Source organism: Tupaia chinensis, unplaced genomic scaffold (genome assembly GCF_000334495.1).
Source record: "Tupaia chinensis unplaced genomic scaffold, TupChi_1.0 Scaffold000475_1, whole genome shotgun sequence".
Taxonomy (NCBI): domain Eukaryota; kingdom Metazoa; phylum Chordata; class Mammalia; order Scandentia; family Tupaiidae; genus Tupaia; species Tupaia belangeri.
Window position 1 is genome coordinate 728,840 of NW_006159984.1, and position 16,705 is coordinate 745,544.

The 16,705-nt window shown below is 35.5% G+C and overlaps 1 pseudogene; it reads left to right on the forward strand.

The window, feature by feature from the left end:
* The first annotated feature begins 13,472 nt into the window (after positions 1 to 13,472).
* Positions 13,473 to 13,856, forward strand: LOC102467924 (MORF4 family-associated protein 1-like; annotated as a pseudogene).
* The last annotated feature ends 2,849 nt before the right edge of the window (positions 13,857 to 16,705 follow it).

Here is a 16,705-nt window from a genome sequence, read left to right on the forward strand (position 1 = left end):
TATTAGCTGGCCAGTGACTATAGCCTAAGACTCGGGGGCCAAGAGTCAGAACTATAGCCCCAACCAAAGTTTGAGTAGTCTTTTTATAGGGGGTCAGTTACCAGGAGTTTCTATGCAAGCAGTTACAGAAGCTGAATCAAGTATGTTAATTATTTCAGAGAGGAGTGGGGTTTCCATGTAAGCAGTTACATTGCTAAACAAGAGGGTTTCAGGATAGTTAGCAAAGACATTAGCAGGTGCAGGATGTCGTCCCAGATATGGCTTTCTATCTGCCTAGCACAAGCTATTTTCTCATGGGAAAAGCAAGCAGCTTTACAGAAGCAGACAGCCATGTTGGGGTAAGGGAACAAGATAGACAGTTGTTCATGTGCAAGATCCAATATGCAGCCTTCCACAAAGGTATTTTTCAAAGGACATAACAAAAATATAAAACATCATCAGAGAATACTATGAGTGATTATATGCCCAATACCAAGAAAACCTAGATGAGATGGACAAATTTCTGGACACATGTAATTTACTAAGATTGAACCTGGAAGAAATAGAATGTCTGAATAGAACAATAACAAGCAATGAGATTGAGTCAATAATAAATAGTCCTCCAATAAAGAAGAGCTCAGGTCTCCATGGCTTTAATTCTGAATTCTTCAAAATTCTTAAAGAACTCAGATGAAGTCTCTTCAAGCTATTTCTAATGATTCATCAGGAAGGATAACATACAAGATTAAGCCACTATGTAGTATATTTTGGATGGGAAATCACATTTTGTATGCTGTGACGACACTTAGGGAATGAATGTAAATTAATTTTAAAAAATGTTTCAGAAATAAATAAATAAATACAATTAAAAAAAGATTCAAAAGGAAGGAACCCTCCCAAGTTTATTTGATGAAGCCTCTATCATCTTAATTCCAAAACCAGATAAGGGCATAAAAAAAAAAGAAAACTTCAGGCCACTATTTTTAATGAATATGGATGGAAAAATTCTCAACACAATACTAGCAAATTGTATTCAACAATATATTTAAAATATTATACACCATGACCAAATAGACTTCATTTCAGGAATCCAAGGATGGATCAACATACACAAAACAATAAATAGAATACATCGCATTAACAAAAGGAAAGATAAAAATCATATGATCATAACAATTGATGCAGCATGTGCTTACCAGAGAGACAGAGACAGAGAGAAAGAAAGCAAGAAATCACCCCCCGGGGAAATGGCCACACCACAATTTAGAAGGGGCATTCCTCAGCACAATAAAAGTCATCTATTAAAAACCAATAGATGCCATCAAGGTGAAGGGGGGAAAGCTGAAAGCTGAAAAGTGGAACAAGGCTGACCATTCTGTACAATTCTCCAAACCATTTTTTAGTATAGTACTGGAAGTTTTTGCCAATGTAATCAGAAAAGAGGGTCAAATAAAAGACATTCAAATAGGAAAAGAAGAAGGGAAATTATCTCTATTTGCAAAAGATATGATGCTAAACACTGAAAATGCAAAAGAATTCACCAAAAATTAAAAGTAAAAACAAAGTCCTGGATTTGATATATGAATATAGTGAAGTGGTAGGATACAAAATCGATACACAAAAATCTATAGCATATTTATACCCCAATAATGGATGACCTGAGACAGAATTGAAGAAAATAATCCCACTTATGTTAGCCACAAAACCAATAATATATCTAGGAATAAACCTCACCAAAGACAGCAAAGATCTCTACAAGTAGATTTATGAAACACTTTAAAAAGAAATTTACAATGATACAAAAAATGTGGAAAACATTCCTTGTTCCTAGATTGGAAGAATTAATATAATCAAGGCATCACTCCTATCCAAATTAATCTACAAATTTAGTGCAATCCCAATCAAACTACCAGAGATATTCCTCACAGAAATAGTAAAAACAATAATAAAATTTATCTGGAATCATAAAAGGCCGTGTATCACCAAAGCAATATTATGCAAGTAGAATAAGAGGAATCTCGCTTCCTACCTCAAGACATATTCCAAAGCTGTAATAATTAAAACATCATGGTATTGGAAATAAAAACAGATAGGTAGACCAATAGAACAAAACTGAGAACCCCTAAATAAAATCCGAAACAAGCAGCCAACTGACCTGTGACAAATGCCACGAGACAATCCAGTGGGAGAAAGAAAATCTCTTAAGCAAATGTTTCTGGGATAATTAGATATCCAACTGCAGAAGAATGAAACTGGACCTTTATATTTTATCATTAAAAATATCAACTCAAAATGGGTTGAAGATCTAAACTTAAAACCTCAAACTATAAAACTACTAGTAGAAGACACAGGAAAAACTCTTGGAGAGCTTTGAGCACACAAAAACTTATTAAAGAATATCCTCAAGCATAGGCAGAAGACACAGGAAAAACTCTTGGAGAGCTTTGAGCACACAAAAACTTATTAAAGAATATCCCCAAGCATAGGCAGTAGTCCAAAAAATAGACAAATGGGACTATATTAGGCTTGAAAAAGAAAGAATAATTTGAGTGAGAAGACAACCCTCAGAGTGGGAGAATATATTTGCAAACTAGACCTCAGATAAAAGAGTGATAACCAGAATACACAGAGAACTCAAGCAGCTTATCCACATATAAAAAAAAAATCAAATTAAAAGATAGAAAAATGAGAGGGACCAGCAATTAGCATAATGGCTATGTCGCTGGACTCCCACGTAGTTGACCGTGGTTCAAGTCCCGGACCTGGTGGCTTAAACTCACGCCGGGCACATGTGCATGCGTACCCAAGATCCCGAGAGGAGAATGGAGGAGAAGGGATTGCGGCGTAGCCATCCCCCCGGGGGGTGATTTCTCACTTTCTGTCTCTCTGTCTGTCTCTGTCTGTCTGGCAAGTGCACGCACCCTATAGCAAAAATCTCTCCAAAAAAAAAAAAAAAGAAAAGAAAAAATGAGCTAAACAGACAACTCTCTAAAGAAGACATACACGGTACCAGCAAATGGCTTAATGGGTATGTCCCTGGATTTCTATATAGTCAGCCACGGTTCGAGGACCAGACTCAGTGGGTTAAACCTCACGCCAGGCACATGTGCATGCATTCCCAAAATCCTGAGAGGAGAATGGAGAAGAAGAGATTGCAGCATGGCCATATGCCCTGGCAGGTAGGGGAAGGGCGATTTCTTCCTTTCTGTCTCTGTCTGTCTTTCTGGAAAGTGCACATGCCCTGTAGCAAAAATCTCTCTAGAAAAATAATAAAGAAGACACACACAGCCAAAAGGCATATGAAAACATGCTTGACATCTCTTATCCTAAGGGAAATGCAAATCAAAACCACAGTGAAATATCACTTAACCCCAGCCTAAATGGCGAAAATAAAAAAAAAATAGTAATAATGATAGGTGCTGGTGAGGCTGTGGTGAAAGGAAACTCTCCTACACTGTTGGTGGGAATATACATTAGTACAACCACTGTGGAAAACAATATGGAGATTCCTGAGAAACATACAAATAGAACTACTATACCTAGTAATTTCATTCTTACTTATTTAGCCAAAGGATAGAAAAACATTAATTTGGAAAATCATTTGCACATCCATGTTTAGTACAGCATTATTTACAATTACTAGGATATGGAATCAACCCAAATGTCCAAAAATAGACAAGTAGATTGAAAAAATGTGGCATATGTACTCTATGTAATACTGCTCAGCCATAAAATAACAATGTGCTTGTCCAAAATAACAATGAGACCCTGACATTTGATACAAATGGATGAATACAGAAGACTTTGCACTTTCCCACTCAATATATAATAAATGTCTATGCTCCATATCAGAAACTGAAAGGCTGGAAGAATAGAAGCAAGGAGGACAACTGCAGACACTAGAGGTAGTAAGGACAGGGGTAAAGAGGGTAATAGAGGGAGGGAGGGGAATAGATAAAAAATATACATTTAATTGACACAAAAATGATGATAATGTAAATGTTAATGTCTTTGTCTTGACTAATATTCACGCTGGAAAAAGCATTGTTGCACAGTGTAAATATATATAGTGATTAAATGTAAATTCAAAATATTATATAATTTAATAATGTTTATTTTAATAATAATAAACATAAATACGTAAGATTATACACCATGGCCAACTAGGCTTTTTATTTATTTATTTATTTATTTTACATTTTTTAATACATTCAATCACATTATTTAGCTTACAAGGTGATCATTTCAATATAAGAACATTTCTCCCCAGTCGAGTTGATAAAAATATAACAACATTACCTCCATTTTTTTTTCCAAGTAGGCATTATCCCAGGGATGAAATGATGGTTTATCATACACAAAATAATAAATATATCACATTAACAAAGGGAAAGATACAATTATATGATTGTATCAGCAGATGTAAAAATATATTTGGTAAAATACAACATCCTTTTATGATTAAAACTATCAACACAATAGGTGTAAAAGGCATATTTATCAACACAATAAAAACAATCTGACAAAACCATAGCTACCATCATATTGAATGGAGAAAAGCTTAAACTTTTCTCACTAAAAACTGGAAGAAGACAAAGTTGTACACTTTCTGCATTCCTTTTCAATATAATATTGGAAGTCCTTGGGACCTGCAGTTGGCATAATGGCTATGTCACTGGACTCCTATGTAGTTGCCCCTAGTTCGAGTCCACCCAGCGGCTTAAACTCATGCTAGGTGCATGTGCATGCATGCCCAAGATCCTGAGAGGAGAATGGAGGATAAGGGACTGCGGCTTGACCATCCCCCCTGGGGGCTTATTTCTCACTTTCTGTCTCTCTGTCTCTGTCTTTCTGGTGAGTGGATGCACCCTATGGCAAAAACCTCTCCAAAAAAATAAATAAAAGATAGTCCTAGCCAATGCAATAAGATGAGACAGTGATATAAAAGACATTCAAATAAGAAAAGGACTTGGGGATCAGTAGATGATATAATGGTTATGATGCTGAACTCCTACATACTTGACCGCAGTTCAAGTCACGGACCTGGTAGCTTAAATTCATACCAGGTGCATGTGTGTGTTTGCCCAAAATCCTAAGAGGAGAAAAGAGGAGAAGGAATTACACTGCGGCCATCTCCCTTGGAGGGCGATTTTTCACTTTCTGTCTCTGTCTCTCTCTGTCTCTCCAGCAAGTGCACGTGCCATATAGAAAAAAAATCTCACTAATAAAAAGAAAAGAGAGAAGTAAAATTGTCCCTATTTGCAGGTGACATGATTATATACAGAGAAAATCCAAATAAATCTACAAAAAATTTCTACAAGTGATAAATGAATATAGTAAAATTGCATGATACAAAAATCTATATACATAAATCTAATTTTATATACACCAACAATGAATAGACTGAAACAGAATTGAATAAAGCAATCCTATTTACAACAGCTACAAAAAGAAAAAAATAAAATAGTTTGCAATAAATTTAATCAAAGAGGTGAAAGACCTCTTCAAGGAGAATTAAAAAAAACTGAAGAAAAAAATTAAATACAAACAAAATAAGATGACTCTTGTTCTTGGATTGGAAGCATCAATATAATAAGCATCAATATAATAAAAATGTGAATTTTACACAAATTAATTTCCAAATTCAACTCAATTCTTATCAAATTACCAGTGCCAATCTTCATAGAAATAGAGGGAAAGAAAAAAAAAAAAACACTTTGAAATACCTACTTTTCCTCCTTGTAGTCAGCCTTCTAATAAGATTAGATATTTGAATATAATCTTTTGTCTAAACTCTTATTTTTTACTAGCTGAAGAGAATAAAGGCTAAAAGAAAAAAGAAAAACTACTCCTAATTTCTCAGCAGAACCAAAACTTCCAATGTAATGTCTCTTACCATTTTTTTCCTTAAAAAATTTATATTTGGTGTCTTCACTTAATAATTACCAACTTACTTATAAAAGTAACAAGAAGACCAAGTGTTGTGGTGATTTCTTAACACTCACGACATTTAGTCCTGTAGTATTTCATCTGTGGAACTTTTTTTTTTTTTTTTTTTAGGTTTTCACTATAGGGCACATGCGCTCGCCAGAAAGACAGAGAGAGACAGAGAGACAGAAAGCGAGAAATCTCCCCCCGGGGGGATGGCCACTCTGCAATCCCTTCTCCTCCATTCTCCTCTCGAGATCCTGGGCACGCACACACACGCACCTGGCATGAGTTTAAGCCACCGGATCCAGGATTCGAACCACGGTCAACTACATGGAAGTCCAAAGACATAGCCATTATGCTAACTGCTGGTCCCTGGAACTTGTTTTTATATTGTCTCTTTTTCCTGAAATTGTGTGACAGTGGAATTTCTTCATCTGCCTTCCTTTCCATTTCTATCCTTGACTATTTTCCTCTTTTGTTTCTAAAAGTAGAAAAACAGCAATCATAAAATTTTTCTAGAATTATAAAAGATGTCATAGGTAAGACAATACTGTGAACAAGAAATAAAGTTGGGTACATTTCACTATCCAACATCAAAATATATTATAAAGCTATGATAATCAAAACAGCATGGTACTGACATAAAAACAAATAATTAAATCAATTAAACAGAATAGAGACCCACAATTAAACCCAAACAAATGCAGCCAACTGATTTTTAACAAAGGACACAGACAATTCAGTAGAGAAATTAAGGTATTTTCAGCAAATTGTGCTTGGAAAACTGGATATCCACCTGCAGATAAATTAAACTAGATCTCTATCTCTCTCCAGTAACAGGAGTCAAGTCAAAATGGATCGAAGATCTAAATTTAAAGCCTCAAACTATAAAACTACTTGTGGAAAACATAGGGAAAACACTTGAAAACATTGGAGTATGCAGGTTTCTTAAATAAGACCCCTAAAGCACAGGAAACAATTCGAAAAATAAGCTAGTTGCTATACATACAACTAAAAAGTTTCTGCACAGCAAAGTGAACAATAAATAGAATAAACAGACAGCCAATAGAATGGGAAAAATACTTGCAAACAATACTTCACGAAGGGAGTGATATTCAGAAAATATAGGGAATCCAAGAAGTTCACCTGTAGAAAAACTAATAAGCTAATTAAAACATGTCCAATTAATCTGAACACACAGCTCTCAAAGTAAAACATACAAATGACCAAAAATCATATAAAAAGGTATTCAAAATTGAATTACAAATGACCAAAAATCATATAAAAAGGTAAGCAAAATTGCTTATTATAAGGGAAATTCTAATAAAAAAACACAATTAGGTATCATCTAACCTCAGTCAGAATGGCTATGATCAAAAAAGCAAAGACCAGTAAGTGCTAATGAGGCTGTGGTGGAAAGGGAGCCCTCTTGCACTGTTGGTGGGAATGTAAATTTGGATAGTCTTTGTAGAAAAAAAATAGAAAAATTCCTCCAAAATTTACAAATAGAGCTACCATATCACCCAGTATTCCACAGCTGGGTATTTATCCAAAGAGAGTACCCCTCAGTCAGAAAGACACTTGCACATCCATGTTTACTGCAGCATTATTTACAATAGCGAAGACATGGAATCAACCTAAGTGTCCAGCAACTGATGACTGGATTTTTAAAAATGTGGTCTAATCTAGAAGGTGTAATGGTTAAGTAAAATAAGCCATACTATGAAAGATAAACACTGTATGTCCTTGTTAAATATATACCAAATATCTACACTCTATGGCAGAAAATGAAAGTTTTGAAGACAGAGGTAGAGAGGACAACTGCAGATACCAGAGACTGTATGGCAGTGGCAGAGTAGGGTGATAGGAAAGGATCAGGAAGAAAAGCATTTAATGGACACAGGGATGTAGGTAGAAGGAGCAAATGGGTTGTAGAATGCTATAATTATATATAATCTTATTATATATATAATCTTATTATATATAATTATATATAATATAATATAAAGAGTTGTTCTTTGTTGAAAATGATGACTATGGCATTATCCTTGATTTGATTGTCATAAAGCACATGCATGCTTCAGAAGTCCATGATGTACCACACAAAGATATACAAGACATACAAAAACTAAATGTATTAAGTATAAATAAGAAATTATAAAGTAAAATAAAATAGAATAACATCTAAAATCAATTTAAGACAATATAACCATGATAATTGGGACTGGACAGTGACACAGTATAAAATGTAACATCTATGTGACTCTGACCCACATGGAAAAGTTTCAGGTTCACAACTGGAGATTTCCCTGAGTATACAAAGCACATCCTAGACTGGCTGAAATTGGAATTAAATTGTGACATTGGGACCCTGTTAAGGGTGCTATCTCTTTTTCTTTCTTGCCTTTTCTCTCACTCATGGAGAAAATCAATAAACTTTTGGTGAATAAAAGAAAGTATTATAATAAATAAAGCTAAGGTAAATATAATAAACTCTCTTTCAACCAAAATCTTCTAAATTCTTCAAACATCTCTATGCATTTCTTTCTCCACACCTTTGCCTGTCCTAATGCACAAATAAGAGAATTTATTTCCTTCTCTCCACTTTTTCATATCTGTAACAAATCTTCTCATTATTTAAAAGGGGGAAATTATAGTACCCGTTGATAAACAGCTTTCAAATAATTTTGTCTTCAATGAAATACACAGGACATTAAAATAATAGTAAATATAAAGAAGTATGTCTCTGATGAATTCACAGAAATGAAGACTTCTTGGCTCTACATTGAAGTCCCCACACAATAATTCTAACTTATTATTTTAAACTTATCACCAATTACTGTCTTCCTTAAATGCATCACTCAAGTCAGAACGCTTACTTATAACCCTTTTGAAATGTCTTTAACATTACATATTTATTCCCTAAAGATATCCTACTTAAAATGACTTTTGTGTCCCTTACCACAGATTTTACTTACCCAATCACACTGGTCATCATAGGAGTTTGGAAAAAGAAGAAAATTATGTGCATTCATAGCTACATAGAAAGGCTTCATAGAGAAGAAAAAAAAAAATCATTAAATGTGCCTTGAAGCCAAAGTAAGATCTGGAGAAGTAAAGAGTAGGGGGGGAAAGGCCAGCAGGTGGTGTGGAGGTTAAGCTGCTAGATCCAACATGGCCAACTGCATAGTTTGAGTCCCAGACCTTATGGCATGAAAATCACACCAGGTACATGTACATATATTCCTAAACTCCTGAGAGGAGACTGGACTATAAGATATTGTGGCATGGCTCTCCCCCTAGGGAGTGTTTTCTCATCTTCTCTCTCTCTCTTTTTCTCTCTCTGGCAAACACACATGCCCTATAGCTAAATTTAATTAATTAATTAAAAACAAATAAATAATTAAAGAGTTGGGAAAAGGCATCTGGTTTGGGCCTTAGGATAGAGACAACGGTATGAGAGTCAAAATGTACAAAGATACTTGAGGGATGGTTAAATCAGTTTTGCTAGTGACAAAACTGAGGGTGAAAATGAAATAAAAACAATAATTACATAAATCCTGAGACAGGACACAAGTTGTTTAAGGCAGGACAGAGCATTGGGTATAGAGAAGAAATTATGGATTTCAGCAATATTTGGATGGAGAAGCAACAAAAATAATTGTTCAAAGGTTTTAAATCTAGGAGTAAAGTGGTCATATATATGGATTAGAAAGATAGTTATGACAGCAGTGTGAATAGTGCAATGGTAGAAAACTGGTGATAAGTTAAAAGCTTAGTTTAATAGTTTAAGAATGAGTTGATGAGCGCCTAGCTTTGCCAGGGGTGGTGAGAAGAGTAGGGAAGGACTGTAAGGCAGAAAAATCAGGAAAAGTGGGAGAATAGGTATTGATGAAAACAAGGAATTTACAGGCGAGAACTAACCTAGACAATGATGAGTAGCTTAGTTTAGGCCAGTACAGGAACCGTGGTTTTTTTGTGTGTGTATATACAATGTAATTTTTCATATTTATTAAATTACTTAAATTCTAACTTCAAAAAGGAGTAGTAGAAGGCAGTTCAGGAAAAGAGGAAAGGGCTAGGATAGGTCCTTTACCATCAATCAAGACACAAAAATGGAGCACCCCATTTTTTCATCTAAACAAAATTAGTGACTTTTAAACATGTTAAAATTTAGGTTACCATAGGACCTCAAAATGGAAATTGTCTGGAGACAGTTTGGGAAACTGAATGGAAGCTCAGGTGTGAAGAAAGGATGAAAGATATAGATTTGACAGTTATCTCTATCATGCCACCAGGACACCTAATTTTTTAAAGCCACAGGAAATGAAGATGGAATATAACATTTCAAGAGGCAGAAAGATTGTCAAAGAAAAGAACTAGGAAAGATAACTCTAGGACAGGGACAGGATCAAACAAAAATATTCCCTCCTCCACTTTCAAATGGTTTAGATCCCTTGAAGTCTTCATTAATTAACATTTATCACATTGCAAAAAATAAGTCATTCTTTTCTTTTCAAAATTATTTGTATTCTGAAAATATCTGAGTTTATTGTAACATATCTGAAATATCTCATTGTCTAATTAAAAAAGAAATATCAATTTGCTATACTATAATAGACTAAATAAAAATAATATTAATTATTTTCTCACTTACATTTCAAGAAACTTGTAGAAAATTATAGATAGATGATCCATCGGGCAGCTGTATAATAGTGTGTATCTGTATGTGTGTGTGTGTGTGTGTGTGTGTGTGTGTGTATGCAAGTGTATTCTCACAATATAGTTTATTAAATTAAAATAATTCATCTCCTCCATAAATCCTTCACTGATAATCAGAGCTGATATTCTTGCAAATGCTAAACTGATATCTGCCTTTTCCATTAGGCTTTTACATTCAGTGCCTCGTCATATTTCCTCCGATGTCTTATCAAATAACGCTCTAAATGTTGGTATTGAGCTTTCATTCATTTGTTTTGTCTCCCCATCCCCTTCATTTGTTTGTAAAACTCTAAGACAACAGCCCCAATTTTATTAACCTTTCTGTCTTTCTAGCATTAAACACAAATCTTAGACATTATAGGGACTAAATTATTTATTGATTTGATTTATTTAAGATAGCCTGAACATTTGCACATAATTCCACATATTTTCATATTATTTGCTCTATGTAATGCAGTTATTTAAAACAGCATACTAAAGCAAACAGAAGTCATTGTAGACTTTATGCTCTTATAATTTTAAGCTACTTTTGGGAACCAGAAGTTGGTGTAATGGCTATGTCGCTGAACTCCCATGTAGCTGACCACAGTTTGAGTCTTGGACCTGGTGGCTGAAACTCATGCCTGGTGCGTGTGTGTGTGTGTGCCCAAGATCCTGAGAGGAGAATGGAAGAGAAGGGATTGTGGTGTGGTCATCCCCCTGGGGGGTGATGTCTCGTTTTCTGTCTCTGTCTTTCTGGAGAGCGCAGGCACCCTATAGCTAAAACCTGTCCCCCCAAAAAATATTTAAAGCTAATTTTAAATTTTAACTTACTATGTACTTAAAAGGTGGTAGACTGAGAGCCTTTCACCATCATTAATCTCTTGGACAGTCTTCTTTTTGTACTTTCTGGCTTCTCTGATCCTTCATCTGCTACAGTGATTTCACTTTTAAATATGCATAATTGATTCATCAAACATCTCTGGTTCTCTAAGGACTAAATCATTTTCAGTATGCTCCACTCAATTATGAGTCATTTTTCCAGGTTAGTTAGAAAGAAATACAGACTGAATGGAGTGCCCAACACCATGATATTTTATAAGCCAGGGGAGTGTGTGCTTTGTAAATTAGCTATAAATCCTAAGGCATATTTGGTGCGTTTTTTCCCCTGCCCATGTGTACCGAAAACATAGCTCTATCTATACAACAAGGTAAGGTGAAAGCTTTTGAGAGTTTGGTGGAGGAAAGAGGAAAAAGACAAGAAGGAGAAAGGGATAAAGCATAATTCAGTAGCAAGAGAAAAATGCAATATTAGAAGGACAAAAAGAAGAGAAAAGCTTCTCTTTTTCATGTTGAATATTTTCCAGGAATTTATTTCACCTTATTTCCATTATTAATAAAGGAATTAAATGGGAATCAAATAAATCAAACTATTCTTGTTCCATCTAAGGAACAGTTTTCTATTAAGTGATAAAGAAAGTCATGATGTATTTTTCTATGAAAAAAAATGCATCATAACTTTCCCAATGACCCAATAATATAATCTTTTCAGTCAAAAATGGAGTCCCTTGCCTTCAAAAATCACCAACTTATTTTTCCTGTATTGTAATTTTTTACCAGTAGTCACACATAGGAATAGCCTAGTACCAGTTCTCATAAGGGACCATGATGACTCTTACTGAGTGGTTCTTATTTACCCACCAGGTCACACTCCACTCACATTGTAGAATCTGCCTATGAAATGCCTCCTTACGTATTTTCTTCCTGGATGGTGTATTTAGTATATCTTCTGTTATTATATCTTGACTCAAGTGTGTGCTGGTCTTATTTTCTCAAATAAACAAATATCATGATTTATTGGCTATGTGGACTCAGACAGATTATTTGTCCTCTCTGGGCCTCCAAGCACCCACCTATAAAATAAAATGTTTAGACTAGATGAGCACTAAGGTGTGTTCAGTTTCTTTCAATTGTCTAGTCAATGGTGTTTGCTGGTATTTGTCCCACCATAACACACACAACCCAATTCCATTATTTTGTAAAGGCTGACACAATATGTTAACAAGAAAAGAATACTGGATTTCTTCTCAATAAAACTTCATTCCTATCCTAGCCATGATGTCAATTGATATTAGAAAGATGACATCAAATCTCTGTACTCAATCTGCCCATTTATAAAACAGAGGAAATATTTAAACTAAGTAGACTTCTAGAAGTGTTTCCCACCTGAGGTCATGTCTTAAAAGCATACTATAAACTTCCTTTTGAATTTCTTAGCTTTGATATTGGCAGGACCACTTCTTGGATACCAAACTTTCTACAATTCCTTATACCCAATCAAGCAGAAGTGAAATCTTCCCAAATATCTCTTTAAAACACCCCCTCATTCCATCCTCACATTTACTGACCCATTTGAGTTCTCATCATATTTTTTGACTATTGGAACAGCTTCTGAACTGGCTACTCTGCCTCTAAGTTTAACCCTCTCAAGATCACCTCTTACCACTGTTGCTAGAATGCTCTTTCTAATCGAAATTTTAGAACATATCATTTTTTTTTTAGTTTTTTTTCACTTGCCAGAGAAGAGAGAGAGAGATGGAAAGTGAAAAATCACCCTCCAGGGATGGATAGCCACACTTCAATCTCTTCTCCATTATCTTGGGATTTGGGGCAATATGCACAAACACACATGCTGACGTGATTTTCAAACCACCAAGTTGCAACTGAGATGGGTCATGTGGGAATGCAGCCGCCTTAATGACCCCACTACCTACTGATCCTAGAATATGTCATTCTAGTGATAATAATCTTTCAGCTTCTTCTATGCTCCAGAGGTCAGTACTGAAAGGCAGGGGGAAAAAATGTGGCCCCTGGATAGCGTCCAGCTGACAAAATCTGAAGAAGTGGAGGTGCTGGGACCCTGAGGAAGATTTCAAGCAGTTTCTATTACCAGTCATCAATACGATACTGGAGGATATCACACTTCTTAGAGAGAGCACGGGAGAGCATGTATGCAGAATAGGAGCAACTTTGGGAGATGGACAATATGCTTATCCAAATGAAAACTCAATTGGAAGCTTCGGAGGAGAGGGCTGAATCAACTTCAGAACCCAAATGATGGAGTTGAAGTCAAGGTGACAAAAACGTGCAAGAAGAAGGCTGAGGAGAAGGCTAACAAGATCAAAAAGATAGCAGACACATTGGTCAGACTCTTAGGGTAGATAGAAAAAAGTGAGTTTTCTTGAAGTAGGATTGCCAAATTTACAGCTAATGAATTCTGATCAATTGATGGAAGTTGGCTGACACCTTGGAGAAGCTGAAACCATAGAGGCTTTTGTTTCTTTTTTTCTCTATCTACACTCTGTCCTCACTTAACATTATGTTTCTGATAATAGTCTGTGGTTGATGACCTCAATATGAGCTGAGATTATTAGGTGTTTGTGTTTGAGAAAGCAACTTTTATTTGAAAAAAAAAAAATACTCTCATATACAGGAATTAGAGCCTAGACTGTAAACGGTTGCAGCAGTCACATTTGTTCCTAGACTTTAGTTGTTATTTCTAAATTTTGAGGTGATTTGCTCTTTTTTGTGTAATGTGATAGCTGCCTGGAACTTTGTTTGACCCATGAGATTCAGAGTTGGAGTTCTCCATCTCTCAAAGTGTTAAGGAGATACACTAATTCTTCTTCTTTTTTTTTTTTTTTTAATTTTTTTTGAGAGGTTTTTGCTATAGGGCATGTGCGCTCGCCAGGCAGACAGAGAGATACATAGAGACAGAGAGCGAGAAATCACCCCCCAGGGGGGATGGTCATGCTGCAATCCCTTCTCCTCCATTCTTCTCTATTCTACTCTCGGGATCCTGGGCACGCACGCACACGAGACCGGCATGAGTTTTAAACCACCGACGCGAACCGCGGTCGACTACGTGGGAGTCCAGTGACATAGCCATTACGCTAACTGCTGGTTCCCAAGGAGATACACTAATTCTAGAAGACAACTTCATGCAGCAACTGCTGAAGAAGAGACCAGATTTCAACTGGGAATGTTAATGGGACTGATCTGGGCTGCTGAATCAGGAGACGGGGGGAAAGTTACTACTGTCTATATTTGAGGACTTCAGCTCCTGTATGAGACCAAAGAAAGAGAGATGTATTTTGTTCAAAACTTTAATTTTACATGGTGCATTATCTGATGTAACCTGTTTGGTGAGTGTGTTTGAACAACCTAACAGTTTTATGTGACATGGAACCTAGAATAGGAGATATTGATATTCTGTAGAAGTTGATGCAATACCTGTGTACATTTTGGGGGATTCTGGACATAAAATGAAAGATATTTGCAAAGGCCCTTAATGGGCTTGGGAATAAAAGCATGAAATTTTCTGAATCCTAAACTGGACAGGGAAGAGGCATTTCAAGGTTCACATGTTCTCCAGCTACTAGTTCTTTTGAGTAGCATACTTGACAAATATTTGAAGTAAAAACCCTACCATGTTTGTTTTTTTTAAATTACCATGTTAATAAAAGTCTTAATTTTCTTGAAAAGAAAACTATCTTTCAGTGGTTTCTCATTGCCCCAATGAAATCCCCAAAGTTTTTAACTTTGTCATTCTGTGCCTTCTGTGCTACTACTCCAATAGCATATTTTTTCTTTCCTAACTGTATCTTGCACTTATTCATGTTCATACCTATGCTCAATGATGTTCTCTCTGTCAAGCAACATCCTCCCTTTTTAAAATTTTTATTTTAATTTACATTTAACCACATATATCTTTACAGTGTACATTAGAAACTGAAAGTTTGAAAAGTATAGTAGCAGAGAAGACAACTGTAGATACTAGAGATAGTAATGATAGGGGTAATATGGAGACAGGTAATAGAGAGAGGGAGGGAAACAATGGAAGAACAAAAGTACATTTAATTGATTAAAAAAATGAAAAGCCTTTACTAACAATAATGTATATAGTAATGTTTTTATATTGATTGATATGCATGATATTGTGCTGGAAAAAGCAGTGTTCTATATCCTCCCTTTTTGCAACATTCTCCCGGTAACTCTTTTTGCTTTTTAGATTCCATAAATCTTTTAAAGTCCAACTCACATCCTTAATGCCTCCATGCAGAGTTTTCTGATTTCCTAATAACTGTAATATTTTCCCATGCTGTGCTCCAGCAAAACTGCTTCTAAATCTCTCTAACGATGCTACTTACTACATTATTCTGTGTCAGTTCATTTGTGTATGTTATGCTTTCTCTTACTGAACTGTAGTTTAATTCAAGACAGGGTCCATATTTTACTCACTCTAGTTGCTACTCTGACACTCAGCATATACTCATATTGGATTCTGCTGGTATGCAAATAACAGGCACACAAAGAAATTTAAAAGTGAAGCTGAATCTAAGCAAAGAACAGGAGGAATTTCAGTACAAGTTTGCCTACCAGAGTTGTCATGGAGCAGATGAATACTTTCTCCCAGTACTAAGAGGAGAAAAAAAAAATAGACATGCCAAATCTGTACAAAAGTCAATGATCTGTATCCTGGAGTCAGTCAATGCACTGAAAACTCATAAGCAGGAAGCTTTCCAAACTCACAAGATACCTGAAAAGTAAATAAACAAAAGTGGAGAGTGAATATCATTCACATTAAAAATAAATCAAAACATGTGCTGATAGTGACTCCCTGATAGGAAAAGTCCAAAAGATATGAAAAACAAACAAACAATCAAAAACTTGTCAGGCCTGAAGCAAAATTAAACCATAAGCAAGCAAAACCATAGATAGTAACCAAGGACACATTGTACCAGACAGACTTCATCGCTTTACTCTAATTACAAATTAAGAGTAATTAACAAATGAACTCCTTCAACAGGCATCCTGAATTTAGGTAAAACAGTCCATAGGCACTTTCTGGGTTGTCCATAGGGACACAACTGGCTTCAAGGCTGAATGGCTGTGAGGAATATATGCATGCTTAAAGAAATGAGAATAGGTGTTCTGATAATAGTCTCAAGTACCACAGTACATATAAAATATAAATAGCACAAAGCTATGAAAAGACCACTTCTGTGTAGAATCAAAAACGTGGAGTTGACCA